Raw genomic sequence first — 13,239 nt, forward strand, 5'->3', positions numbered from 1 at the left:
TTTAAACATTTCCCCTTTGTTTTCGCGCTATTTTGAAATTGATGGAAATATGTATTCGTAGTTTTCATAAACTTGTAGCATTGATGTATACGAAATCAATCCATGTCACAGAAAACTCTAACTGAAGTTGTTTTAGAGGAATATTCAAATTGTATGAGCCCCTATTCAAGTTATTTTGTAAATTAAACTGTTTATCATTAGATGCTTAATGGTGATGTTATATGTGACAAAATCATGTATTTCTATTTGATAGATATTTTATAGATTGGACAGATGCGGCATCCTTTTTTTATCATAACAAACAACATGTATTTGTATTTGATTAAAAGTGAATGTTTTTATTATGGAACCGTTTTAAACATAAAATATATTCCTGAATCCCAAATAGAAGTTAATTGACTGTTTTGATATTTTATGTTCGCGTATAACGAAGCTCGAATCAACACCTCCACTCCCTGCCCGACACCTCACAACTGGGAGAAAATAAAGGTGCATATATCAATATCACTGCAAAAAGATTCGACACATATATAACAGCATTTTGGTTTCCAATTTCAACTGTTCTGGAGGGGCCAGTTTCCCATCTGTCATTTGACTACAGGGGAATCTAACTGTTAAAATTAGGGGAATCAAACTGTTAAAATTAATTACAACTTGTAACTTATTAAACGTTGTATAATTAAACGAGTAAATTATATAACAACTATTCATCCATATGTTTCCCTATAAAGCCATACATGCGCATAGCAGGCCGATAAACAGGAGAGCTCATACATTAAGGTAAGACTTTTTATAAACACAATTATAAAACTGTAGTAACTAAGGCTATTTATTATTAGGATAATTATAAAAAAAATGTAATGATTTGTTTCAGACTAAGCATATTTAGTTCATCTATTTCGTATTTTCATGGGGGATCACGTGGCTAAGTGGGTAAGACGCTGGCTCGCTAGCCTGGAGGTCGGGTGTTCGATCCCTGCATTGACCGAGAAAGTCCATCCAGATTTTCCGGCGTGGTTCCCCCTTGTAAGTGATGCAGGACGGAGGGCCCGACAAGGACAGCTGTCTAATCCTTCCGGTTGGAATGCACGTAAAAGATCCCTTGGCAGTTGGAATTCGATATAAGAGTAGGCGACAGTGCCGCTGCCCGGGCAAAATTTCCCTCATAGCACACTGTATGGCGTATGCCCGTCTTCATTAGAACAGTAGGACGTTAAACCCCATTTCATTTCATTTCATTTCGTATTTTCATAACTGATTTTTATCTGAAAGCATAAATGTTAAATAGTCAAATAGCATAATAAACTTATAATAAATTAATCTACAGGCATACTACACAACGGCGGTTACGATTAAATTTTAGAAAAATCCCGATACAATAAAACTGTAGAGTTTCAAACGGCATAAACTAGATGTCCACTTTAAATTTTAGCGTTCAAAAAGACGCCACTCCCATCACAACCGGCCTGGGTGAAAGTCGATATATATATATCAGCCTAGCAATATTCGTAGATGACGTAATTTAAATGGTACAAGAGAAGTTGAAACTGTATAATATTCGATCATGTTAATTAGTTAATATGTCGTTATTTACAGAGGCGTGAAATAAACACAATGGAGATATTGGTGCTGTTGACGATATTCGGATTTCTTGTTTCTGAAGGTAATAAATATTATAATACCATTTTATTTCAATAAACGTTTAAAAACTCAAAATATAAAACCCCATGGACTTATCTGGCCGTTCCAGTGACAACAAGTTGATTTTAGTTTCTGATTTGATGCAAGTTCCTGATTACTTGATAGTGTGTCAGCTTGGTTCAATGACAAGATGTTGTTGTTTAATGCCAGGATTGTCCAGCTCTCAATCATTGATTTAAAGAAGTTAGGATGGTGGGGGTTCTGGCTAGAGACAAAGGTAATGCTATTATTCGAACTTTCCTCAACTTTAGTAGCCCTCAATATTTGTATATCAATTGCCAAAGCCTTATTTATCCCAACGTCTATTACTTCGATGCTATTTCAATATATTTGTTTGTAGCTCACCTAATCGGAAGGTCCGCGGATCTTCATCTGTCACAATGGTGCATATTTTTGTACCTAATGAGAACGGTATTTTATTTCTGGAAGGGTGTATATGACCTGACCTAAAACAAAAATAGATTCGGCATCTGTTTCCTTAGAATACATATCCGTTATTAGGAGCCCCCCCCCCCCCCACACACACACACTTCGTTTCACTAGAACATCGAAGAATGAGATTTGCAGATTGTTCGTTTCAGTTGGAAAATTGATATTAAGGTCTAAATTGTCTACTATGTTTCGCAAGTATGCAACATCGCTAATTCCAAATAGAAACTATATGGTCTATGAATCTTTTCAATAGATTTTCTAAATATAATCTGTAACTCACTCCATATTTAATTTCTACAATTGATTATAAGTTTTCCTCCAGAGACCCGATTATTAATTTGCCCCGCCTTTCGAAGAAACAGGGCGTTACTAAATGGTCCGTCTGTCTGTCTGTCACTTTCTGGGACACAACAACCATCCTTCTAATTGAGCTGTAATGTTCAACCTTGGTGTAGATTTTATTAGATTATTTCCTTGGTGTAGTTCGAAGATGAGATGAGGATTTTCTGCTTTAGTCTGGTTTCCCCCCCCCCCCCCCACTGCTAAAGACCCCTACGCGCAAGCGAATTAATGAAATAAAATTAAACCATATGTTAGTCCCGAAATGACCTAGTTTGTGTCGAGTGGACGTTAAACCCCCATTTCTCTCTCTCTCTCTGCTTTAGGTAAGCAGAGATAAGCAGTTTGATTGGTTGATGCTTTGGGACACGATAAATTTAGTTCTAATTCAGTGAGTGATGAAAATTGGTGTATAGTTCCATCACATCAATACCTTGACTAAGTTTGATAATGAACATTTTCGGCTCAGGGTAAGCAGAGCGATAAGCACTTTGATTGGTTGAGATTTTGGAGCTCGACAACTTTGATTATAATTGATTGATAGGGGTGAAACTTCGTGTTTAGTTACATTACATCAATACCTTAACAAAGTTCGATGCTGAGCATTTTCTGCTTAGGCAAAGTAGAAACTTCAGTCTAATAGGTCGAGACTTTGGAACACAATAAATCTAATTGCGGTAGAATGTTCAAAACTGGTGTAGTTGAATGACTTGACAGAAATGACATGAAATGAAATGTGGTTTTATGGCACGTCAGCTCCAACCGGGCTATATTGCGCCAAACATATGGTGAATATTACAAGACAGGCTAAATTATATCACAGAAAAACATTATATGCATAAATAAAAACAATATCACAATTAGTAAAATTAAAAATAAAATACATCTTTTATGCATATAAATATTAAATACAAAAATGAAATGATATATATATATACAATTAAAATTTCTGATAAAATCCTGTCTCCTTTAAAAAGTCTAACACTTTACCATATAAACCCGGTTGGGCAAACATGTGATGTAATGACTGACAACGGTAAAAATTTGATCTAATATCCTTGAAATGCTTGCACTCAATCAAAATGTGCTTAACTGTCAAATGAACATGGCAGTGTTCACATTCTGGTTGAGGCTCTCGCTTTAAAATGAAAATATGAGTTAAAAAAGAATGACCAATGCGAGAGCGACACAAAACAACTTCATCCCCCCTGTTAGTTCTATAAGAGCTTGGCCAGCCTCCTAAAAGAGGCTTAATGTGATGAAGTTTGTTTGTGTCTGCAAGATCCCAAGACCGTTGCCAGCGGTCATCAATAAAATTATTTATACAGGATTTAAAATCCGTGTATGGCGTTAAAAATTCGAAAAAGGGAAGATCTAAGGCAGACAAATCTGCTTGATCATTCCCTTTTATATCCATGTGACTGGGGGGCCAGCAAAGGACAATGTCCTTGCTGATTACACTATTTTGCCTTATTACACTATTTTGCCTATACCGTTTTTTTAGGACTTCGAATTTTGTCTAATGGTTTGGATTGTTCGTACTTGGTTTTATTTTATTGATAGTAACAGACCATAAATGTCTGCTACTAATGGGTGTTCAAGCTGTTTATTATTTATTGTGAGGACAAAGAATCAGTAAAAATTATATATTTTAAATCAGATGTTGATTGAATGAACTCCAAAGCCTGAAGAATGGCCTGGAGTTCAGCTGTAAAGATGGAAGCAGCAGGTGGAAGGCGGACAGAAATGGTCTCAGATGGTGTCACAGTAGCCGAAGCTACACGATCACCATCTTTCGAACCATCTGTATATATTGGAGCATAATCACCATATTTAGACCTTAGCTCTCGAAAGAGAGACTGAAACACCGTGGAGCTAGTATCACTCTTTTTATGTTGTGTAAGATCGAAATCAATCTTTGGGGGAGATATAGCCCACGGTGGAGTCCTAAAGAAAGAGGTATTCGCAATACTGTCTAGGCTGATACCAGCCTCAGACAAAATGGGTTGTATGCGAATACCGAAAGGTGGAATAACTTTAGTCTTAAGCAGATATAGATGCTCATGATATGGTCTAAATATGGTGTTAAATGAAATATGATTTGGTAAAGATGCTATTTTCGTAGCATACTGCAGGGCCAGTTTATCACATCTATTGTGCAGTGAGGGCTCATGCGCCTCGACGTATAAACTGTCCACTGGAGATGTACGAAATGCTCCTAAACTGATTCTAAGTCCTTGGTTGTGTATGGTGTCGAGCTCCTTGAGATAAGACTCGCGGGCAGACCCATACACAATACACCCATAATCGAGTTTTGATCTTATTAAAGCTCGATATAATCGGAGCAAGACCTTACGGTCTGCTCCCCAGTCAGTATTTGATAAGATTCTCAATATGTTGAGGGCTTTCAGACATTTCTTTTTTAGGTTTTTAATGTGGGGGATAAATGATAATTTCTTATCAAATATCAGCCCCAGAATGAATGAATGAATGAATGAAATATGGTTTTATGGCACGTCAGCTCCAACCGGGCTATATTGCGCCAAACATATGGTGAATCTGAGACAAATTAAAACAATATCACATAAATGAATTTATATATGTAAATAAAAACAAATATCACAGAAAATATATTAATTAAAAATAAATATAACAAATCTTTTACATATATAAATATTTAAAAGGATATACATGATTAAATATATACAATTAAAATTGATTATAAAAGTTTGTCTCTTTTAAAAATGTTAGCACTTTGTCATATAGCTCTGGTTGAGCAAATAGCTGACGTACTGACTGGCAACGGTAATATTTAGATCTAATGTTCTTGAGATGTTTCCACTCAATCAAGATGTGTTTCACTGTCAAAGGAACATGACAGTGAACACATTCCGGTTGAGGCTCTCGCTTCAAAATGAAAATATGAGTTAAAAAAGTATGACCAATGCGAGAGCGACACAAAACAACTTCATACCTTCTGTTGGTTCTATAGGAGTTGGGCCAATCTCCTAGGAGAGGCTTAATGTGATGAAGTTTATTTGTGCCTGCAAAATCCCAAAACCGTTGCCAGCGGTCATAAATAAAATGATTTATACACGAATTAAAATCTTTATATGGTATTAAAAAGGGTGATTGGGGAAGATCTAAAGCAGCTTTGGCAGCAAAATCTGCTTGATCATTCCCCCTTATATCTACGTGACTGGGGAGCCAGCAAAAGACGACGTCTTTACTGTTGAACTCGTATGATAATAGCAGATGATAAACATCTGCTACTAATGGGTGTTCAAGCTGTTTGTTGTTAATTGCTTGAAGCGAGGACAGAGAATCAGTAAAGATGATATACTTTAAAGATGAAGAGGATTGTATGAACTCCAAGGCCTGAAGAATGGCCTGGAGCTCAGCTGTAAATATTGAAGCAGCAGGTGGAAGACACACAGAAATGGTCTCAGATGGCGTCACGGTAGCCGAGGCTACCCGATCACCATCTTTAGAACCATCTGTGTAAATAGGAGCATAATCACCATACTTAGACCTTAACTCTCTAAAGAGAGATTGGAACACCGTAGAGCTAGTATCTCTCTTTTTATGTTGAGTTAGATCGAAATCGATCTTTGGGGGAGATATAGCCCACGGTGGAGTCCTAAAGACAGGGGTATTCGCAATACTGTCAAGGCTGATACCAGCCTCAGACAAAAGGGGTTGTATGCGAATACCGAATGATGGAATAACATTAGTCTTCACCAGATACAAATGCTCATAAAGAGGTCTAAATATGGTGTTAAATGAAATGTGATTCGGAAGTGATGCTATTTTCGTAGCATACTGCAGGGCCAATTTATCACGTCTGTTGTGCAATGAGGGCTCATGCGCCTCGCCGTATAAACTGTCCACTGGAGATGTACGAAATGCTCCTAAACTGATTCTAAGTCCCTGGTTGTGTATGGTGTCGAGCTCTTTGAGATAAGACTCGCGGGCAGACCCATACACAATACACCCATAATCGAGTTTTGATCTTATTAAGTCAGTATTTGATAAGACTCTCAATATGTTGAGGGCTTTCAGACATTTCTTTTTTAGGCTTTTAATGTGGGGGATAAATGATAATTTCTTATCAAATATCAGCCCCAGAAGTTTGGTTTCATCCACAACTGGAAGGCGGTTGCCATCCAAATAAAGTTCTGGATCAGGATGCAAACCTCGTTTCTGACAGAAATGCATGCAGACAGTCTTGGATTTCGAAAAACGAAATCCATTTTCGGTTGCCCATTGTTGAAGTGAATTCAAAGAAAGCTGCAACTTACGTTCAATTATCCGCATGACTGTAGAACCATAGCACATCTGAAAGTCATCAGCATAAAGAGCGCCGTTTGTACCTGGTTTAAGGCACGCTGGGGTGGTATTAATTTTTATAGCAAAACGAGTAGGAGATAATATGCTTCCCTGAGGAACCCCCATTTCCTGGGGAAATGGGTCAGAGAATATTGATCCCAGTCGTACCTTAAATGACCTATCTTCCAGGAAATTTTTAATGAAGATAGGTAAGCGACCTCGTACGCTGAGGTTATGGAGGTCGCGCATGATACCATGTTTCCATGTAGTATCATAAGAGTGTTGGAGACAATATGCTTCCCTGGGGAACTCCCATTTCCTGAGGAAATGGGTCAGAGTATATTGATCCCAGGCGTACCTCCATAACCTCGGCCTACGAGGTCGCTTACCTATCTTCATTAAACATTTCCTGGAAGATAGGTCATTTAAGGTACGCCTGGGATCAATATTCTCTGACCCATTTCCTCAGGAAATGGGAGTACACTTCTACAGAGCTAAAAACGACCAAAGCCGATTGATCAGAGTGGGAAACTCTGACCTCCCGTCTAGGTGAACCATGGGCCAAAGTAATGTGTTGCAGAGAAAGGGCTCGCAAACCAAATCCCCACTCAATTACCAGGATTCAACTCTCCACCGACACGGGTCGCAACGCACGGCAAACACGTTGCCCCATTACGGGGATCCTTTTAGTCGCCTTTTACGACACGCAGGACATACGAAGGGTATATTCTTATCACCCCCTACACCCCAGGGGGGGTTGACTTGACAGAGTGCGAACATACTCATTTTCCACTGAGGCTAAGCAGAGATAAGCAATTTGATTGGTTGGGAATTTGGAACACGATAACTTTGGTTCTAATTGGGTGAGAGCGATGAACCTGAGTATAGATTCATTATATCAATACACTAAGTTCGGCGGTGAGAATTTTCTGCTTAGGCTAAGTAGATAAGCAATTTGATTGGTCATGACTTTTGAACATAACCAATTTGATTGGTCATGACTTTGGAACATAACAACTCCGCTTTTAATTGAGATGTTCATTAGTTGAAGATCTTGACTGAGTTCAATGATTAAAATTTCCCGCTAAAGCTAAGCAGAGCTATAAAATTTCATTGGTCGATGCTTTGGGGCAAGATAACTTCGATTCTAACTCATGGAGAGTGATAGAACTTAGTATTTATTTTCACTACCAGGTACTTCGAAACCTGACCAAGTTTGATCGTGAACATTGTATGCTTAGACTAAGCATAGATAATCAGTTTGATTTGAAAAAGATAAATGTGCGGCATCTGTTTATTTTGAGATTTCGGCGGGGGACATCTGCCTCACTGTTGGCTTATTTACTTAATTTTAGTGCCGCTTTAGTAATTTGTTTGTAATTTAATTCGCAAAATTTAAAAGTGTTGTTAGTCAGGATGATTCGTATAGTTTTGAGATAGATTATTGCAATTACTTAAGTACTATTGGAAAAGTACTATTTGCTTTTAATTTGAATATTTACATTTAAAGGGCCAATCTCGATAATATTTTGGAGAATAAAACAGCATAATTTTGTGCTAAAATCCCTTAAAATCCTCTACCTTAGGGCCGAGCAACTAACTCAATATACGTGATACGTTTTCAAACAACTTAAAGATGGGTCCCGCGTACAAACTGGGCGATTTAATGGTCTATATGGACTAAAAACATATTCAAACTAATTAATTTGTCATAATTATGCTTCAAATCCTTCTCAAACATTGTAATTGCGAAGGAATGCCCTGCTATTAAAATTCGATCAAACCAGGTCATGTTTACGTCACGTCTTGGAAGTCAGAGGAGAATCCATTGTATACATAAGACGATGTTGTCTTTAATCGCTTACTATTTATTACAAATATCGAATCCTAATTAAATTCTCGGGTTATCCACTACCCGCGTCTTTTTCCGTCATTTTTATCTCAGAAAGTGTTGTACGTCTAACTCTTCATAGCGTTTATCAACTTGTACATCAAGCGCTCAATGTTCGCGTGTGACCTTTGACATCACGCGTGCAGAAATTCTTAATCGTCGGGCTGTTGATTAGGGGAACCCTTACATTTTTGTCCTGTATACGCTCCATGAGTGTTTTTCGGGGAATCCAGTATTTTTCTAGTAAGATTGGATATCTCTACATACCAAAATTGCCATACTTTTATTGGAAATAACCACCCGATAAATACTTTTCTAGGAACCCTCAGTGTTCATGTGGAAATGGAGACCGGTGTCCCATTGTGTATTATGTGGTGTCTGGATAAAACCCGACTTTATTTTATAAAAATAATATGTTGGTGAAATTTAACTTTCGTTATCAAGTACAGCACGTGGATCATCCACTGTATATAACTCTAAAGAAACGGCAATAGATTATTGACCTGAAATCTTGAAAGGGTTATGTGCCCGGATAAGCGGTTTTGACGTTCACGTTCAAAGGACTCAATATTTTTAGCTGAAATTTTGAGACAAGATAAATACACCATTCCTCTATATTTTGGCGCTTACATTTCATACGTATACAAAAGAGAGAGAGAAATAGGGTTTAACGTCCACTCGACACAAACTAGGTCATTTCGGGACTAACATATGGTTTAATTTTATATCAATAAATCGCTTGCGCGTAGGGGTCTTTAGCAGTGGGAGGAAACCGGAGGACCCGGAGTAAACCCACGAGGTTGGACAGGCGACCCTACTCCTTGCCACGTACAACCGGGGATTCGAAACCCCGCCAGTTTACTCAATGACAGGCTTTATGATACAGCGCGCACGTGCTAACCATTCGGCCATCCAACCCCCCCATACGTATACAGACTTTTATTTCTGAGACTGTTAATATTAGTATGGTCCCTTTAACGAATAAATCATTTTAATATTTTAGCTCAGTCAACTATCACTGGTGATGCAACATGTGACAACACCATGTATTTTTATGCTGATGGCGTTCGATATACAAATGCAAACGATAATGATTGGACTAAATCATCACCCGTCAGTATTCCCGGTAATACTCAAGTGGTTGCTGTTCATTGCGTGGATCATGGTGTAGTTGGTGGCATCAAGCTGGCATTAAGTAATGGCATTAAAACAGATACCACATGGAAATGTTCCAAGACATACGCAGCAGGTTGGAATAAACCTGGGTAAGTTCTGGTGATCCCTCCATATTTTCAGAAATTAACAGATATTAGTTTTAATGAACGTTGTTATCCGCCACTAATTTGATTGTATCGTATCTTCTGTCATCTTCGTCTTATTGTCTTTATATTATAGCTTCGATGACTCTAAGTGGCCAAATGCTATAGTGCCAACGTTTAACTGGGGATCGAGGCCTTCTTCTTTGAATGGTAGAGCCGATTGGATTTGGACAACCGGATATCGTGGACAGGATACAACCGTCTATTGTAGAAAGGTTATAAAAAAAACAAGAGGTAAGACAATTAAAAGTAAAAAAAAAATAAACAACATCAAAATACTTTTTGGGGTTGTCTAATCCATGTAACGGACAACACTAGCTTACATTACTTCTGAACATGTAATGCTACATGTAATATTCAGTTAAGGGTACATGGTTACTAAGAGTGCAAACATCTTAAGGCCATTTTACACGATCCCACCTTTGTTCAAGAACACCATCCAACATTTGTAGGATCATGTACGCAGGAAAATGTCGTGTGTATGGGAATTTGACAACTATGAACAAGCTTGAACATGTTGGATTTTGTTCGAGCATACACATTAATTTGAACATTGTAGGACAATGCATGTCTGTCACGTGCTGAATTGGGGCACATGACAAAAAATCAAAATGGCAGGTTCCACATCTTAAGACCACCATGTCAAAATAAGTGGCTCATTTTTCATCAGTAGTTCTTTAAAATTGGCTACATCCATTCTAAGGAATTGTTTATAGAATGCCTGATCATCATCCCCCAGTTTCTTGAAGATAGAATGATATGCACCCCCTCTGTATCCACTTCATGGCCCAAATCTATTTCGTTTCCTACCGCGAATGGCGATTATCAGCATAGTAAATGTTACAGCTTTAATGGAAAGCAACCTTCTGTGGAAATCCATGATGATGGAAAAGTGAGCTTTCCCTTCAAAAATTTGTGAGGTTTCCCTCCAAAAAGTTGGTTGACGTTCTTTAGCAAAAGTAGGTACCTGTAAAAATGGCCTTTACGCAATTGTAAACAATTCATTTCTGTTCACCTATTTATTGTCAACCGATAAAATAAAACACCATATCCTATTGAGCATTCGATAATAATAAAACATATTTTAATACTCAGTTATTGCGTCGTGTACTTACAGGTTGTGATTGTTGTGAAGCCCTTGAAGCTATTACTGCATTGTTGAAACATTAACTAGAAGTGTTCGCGAGGACATAATTTATTATGCTATCCACAGCCCCTCCCACCCGCCATTAATTATGTATATCTTATATATCTTTTAAATTTGATCTTCAACTCTGTCCATGAATTACTTTATTAAGCATAAACACTAATTTGTTATATCTGTTGTATGGAAGTTTTAGTAGGATCACGTCCGAATAAAATTGATCTTCAACTCTGTAAATGAATTAATTTTTGTACTTGGTTATCAATTATTATATTGACAAGGACGCCAAGAGAATTAGAAATGATAGTCGATAATCCAACTTTAAATAAACAGCATTTGTAATCCACAGACGCGTGTCCTATCCGCAATTGTTTGACATATCCCTGATCCCTGACATATCCACTCGACACAAACTAGGTCATTTCGGGACTAATTTTATTTAAATAATTCGCTTGCGCATAGGGGTCTTTAGCAGTGGGAGGAAACTGGAGGAATATAAATATATACATAATAACAAGCACTTGATCAAAGCGATATAGTGAGCTAATTAGTTATCATTAATTGTTATTCCATAAATAGTTTTTAGTATGTTACTGTTCAATTACTAAATGCACCGTCCAAAGAAGTTCTAAATGTGAATGACCGGAATAATCTAAATAGGTTTATATCGTATGTACACAGCGTATCGCGGGCATTAGTGTTTAACGTCCGTTTCCACCGAGGGTGATGTCGCAGATTTGTTGTCTTATTTTACTTAGCTCAGCGCAGGGGTCTTTCATGTGGGGAGAAACCGGAGTAAACCCACGAGGTTGAGAAGCCGCACCTATCTCCAAGCCACATACGCTCACACCAGGGATCGAATCCACGACCGCCAGCCAGAGGTGACCAGACAACTAGAGTTCGAAGCGCCACACTCTAGACCACTAGGCCATCCAAACCCTCTGCCGTTTTACCATCTTTGAATCATTTATATACCTGGTGATAGTAACGGGAGACCTATCTGGTTCGGTCAACATGTGCAGCTCTTCGCTAGCAACCTTGTAAAATCAGTGACAAAAGTTGGAACAAATCCTGATTTTTGTCTAAAATGGGTAAGGATTTATATACGGGTAACTACTAACATCACTGCGTCCATCCCGTTTAAAAAGTCTCGATCAAGGGTAGGCTATATAGAAACGAAATGAACTGGGGTTTAACGTCCTAATTTTCTTCCCCAACTGGGACATTGAAGTCTAAAATACGTCATGCAGTATGGTATTAGACCAATTTTTCCCTGACAGCGGCGCCACAGCCTACCCTTATTTTGAATTGCAGCTGTTAGGTGTCCTTTTACCTGAACCATTAAAGGTTCTTTTACGTGCAAGTCAATGTGTAATCAGGACCTCTATTTTTCGTTCCACCCAAACGACTAGACACTGACAAGGAGAAACCACACGGGTAAAAAGAATAATAGTATACATGTACTTAAATTACATTGGTATGAATGCAACAATTGGTAATATTTTATCTTTTGCAAACATGGAGCCACGGTGGCTCAGTGATTAAGATGCTAGCTCGTTATAACCTGGAGGTTCCATGTTCGATCCCTCCGTCTTGATTTTCCGTCGGCGTCACTGACTCTCTATCTCGTGCTCTTCTACATGTACACCGGACTAAAGTTTTTCGTCCCTTCCAAACTAAAAGACGCTGGGATTAAACTAAACGATTGAACGCAATTGTACGAAAAATCGCGGTCACAATTTTTATCCGATTTAAAAACCGTTACAATATATCACAGTTACACCCTAAGGATGGTTGCGTTCGAATTTCGTAAAAATCGGACCAAAACTGACGGACAAAATGACCGCCCCTCGTTCGCAAATACTGTCAGTTGGAATTCGATAAAAGGGTAGGCCGTAGCGCCGCTGCCCGGGCAAAATTTCCCTCAAAGCACACTGTATGGCGTATGCCCGTCTTCACTAGCCCAGTTTATGAGCAGAACAGTAGGACGTTAAACCCCATTTCATTTCATTTCATTTCGATATTCGGGCATATCGGACCATAACTTCCTGAATTATGGCCCCTGATTGTACGAAAAATCACGT

The 13,239-nt window shown here is 38.3% G+C and overlaps 1 long non-coding RNA gene across 1 annotated transcript; it reads left to right on the plus strand.

Moving 5' to 3' along the window:
• Positions 1-708: 708 nt before the first annotated feature.
• Positions 709-11,392, plus strand: LOC126819560 (uncharacterized). Its single transcript, XR_007679654.1, has 5 exons — positions 709-780; positions 1,597-1,663; positions 9,696-9,957; positions 10,088-10,245; positions 11,129-11,392. It is a non-coding gene; the product is annotated as an uncharacterized LOC126819560 (long non-coding RNA).
• Positions 11,393-13,239: the final 1,847 nt, after the last annotated feature.

This window comes from Patella vulgata, chromosome 4 (genome assembly GCF_932274485.2).
Source record: "Patella vulgata chromosome 4, xgPatVulg1.2, whole genome shotgun sequence".
Taxonomy (NCBI): domain Eukaryota; kingdom Metazoa; phylum Mollusca; class Gastropoda; family Patellidae; genus Patella; species Patella vulgata.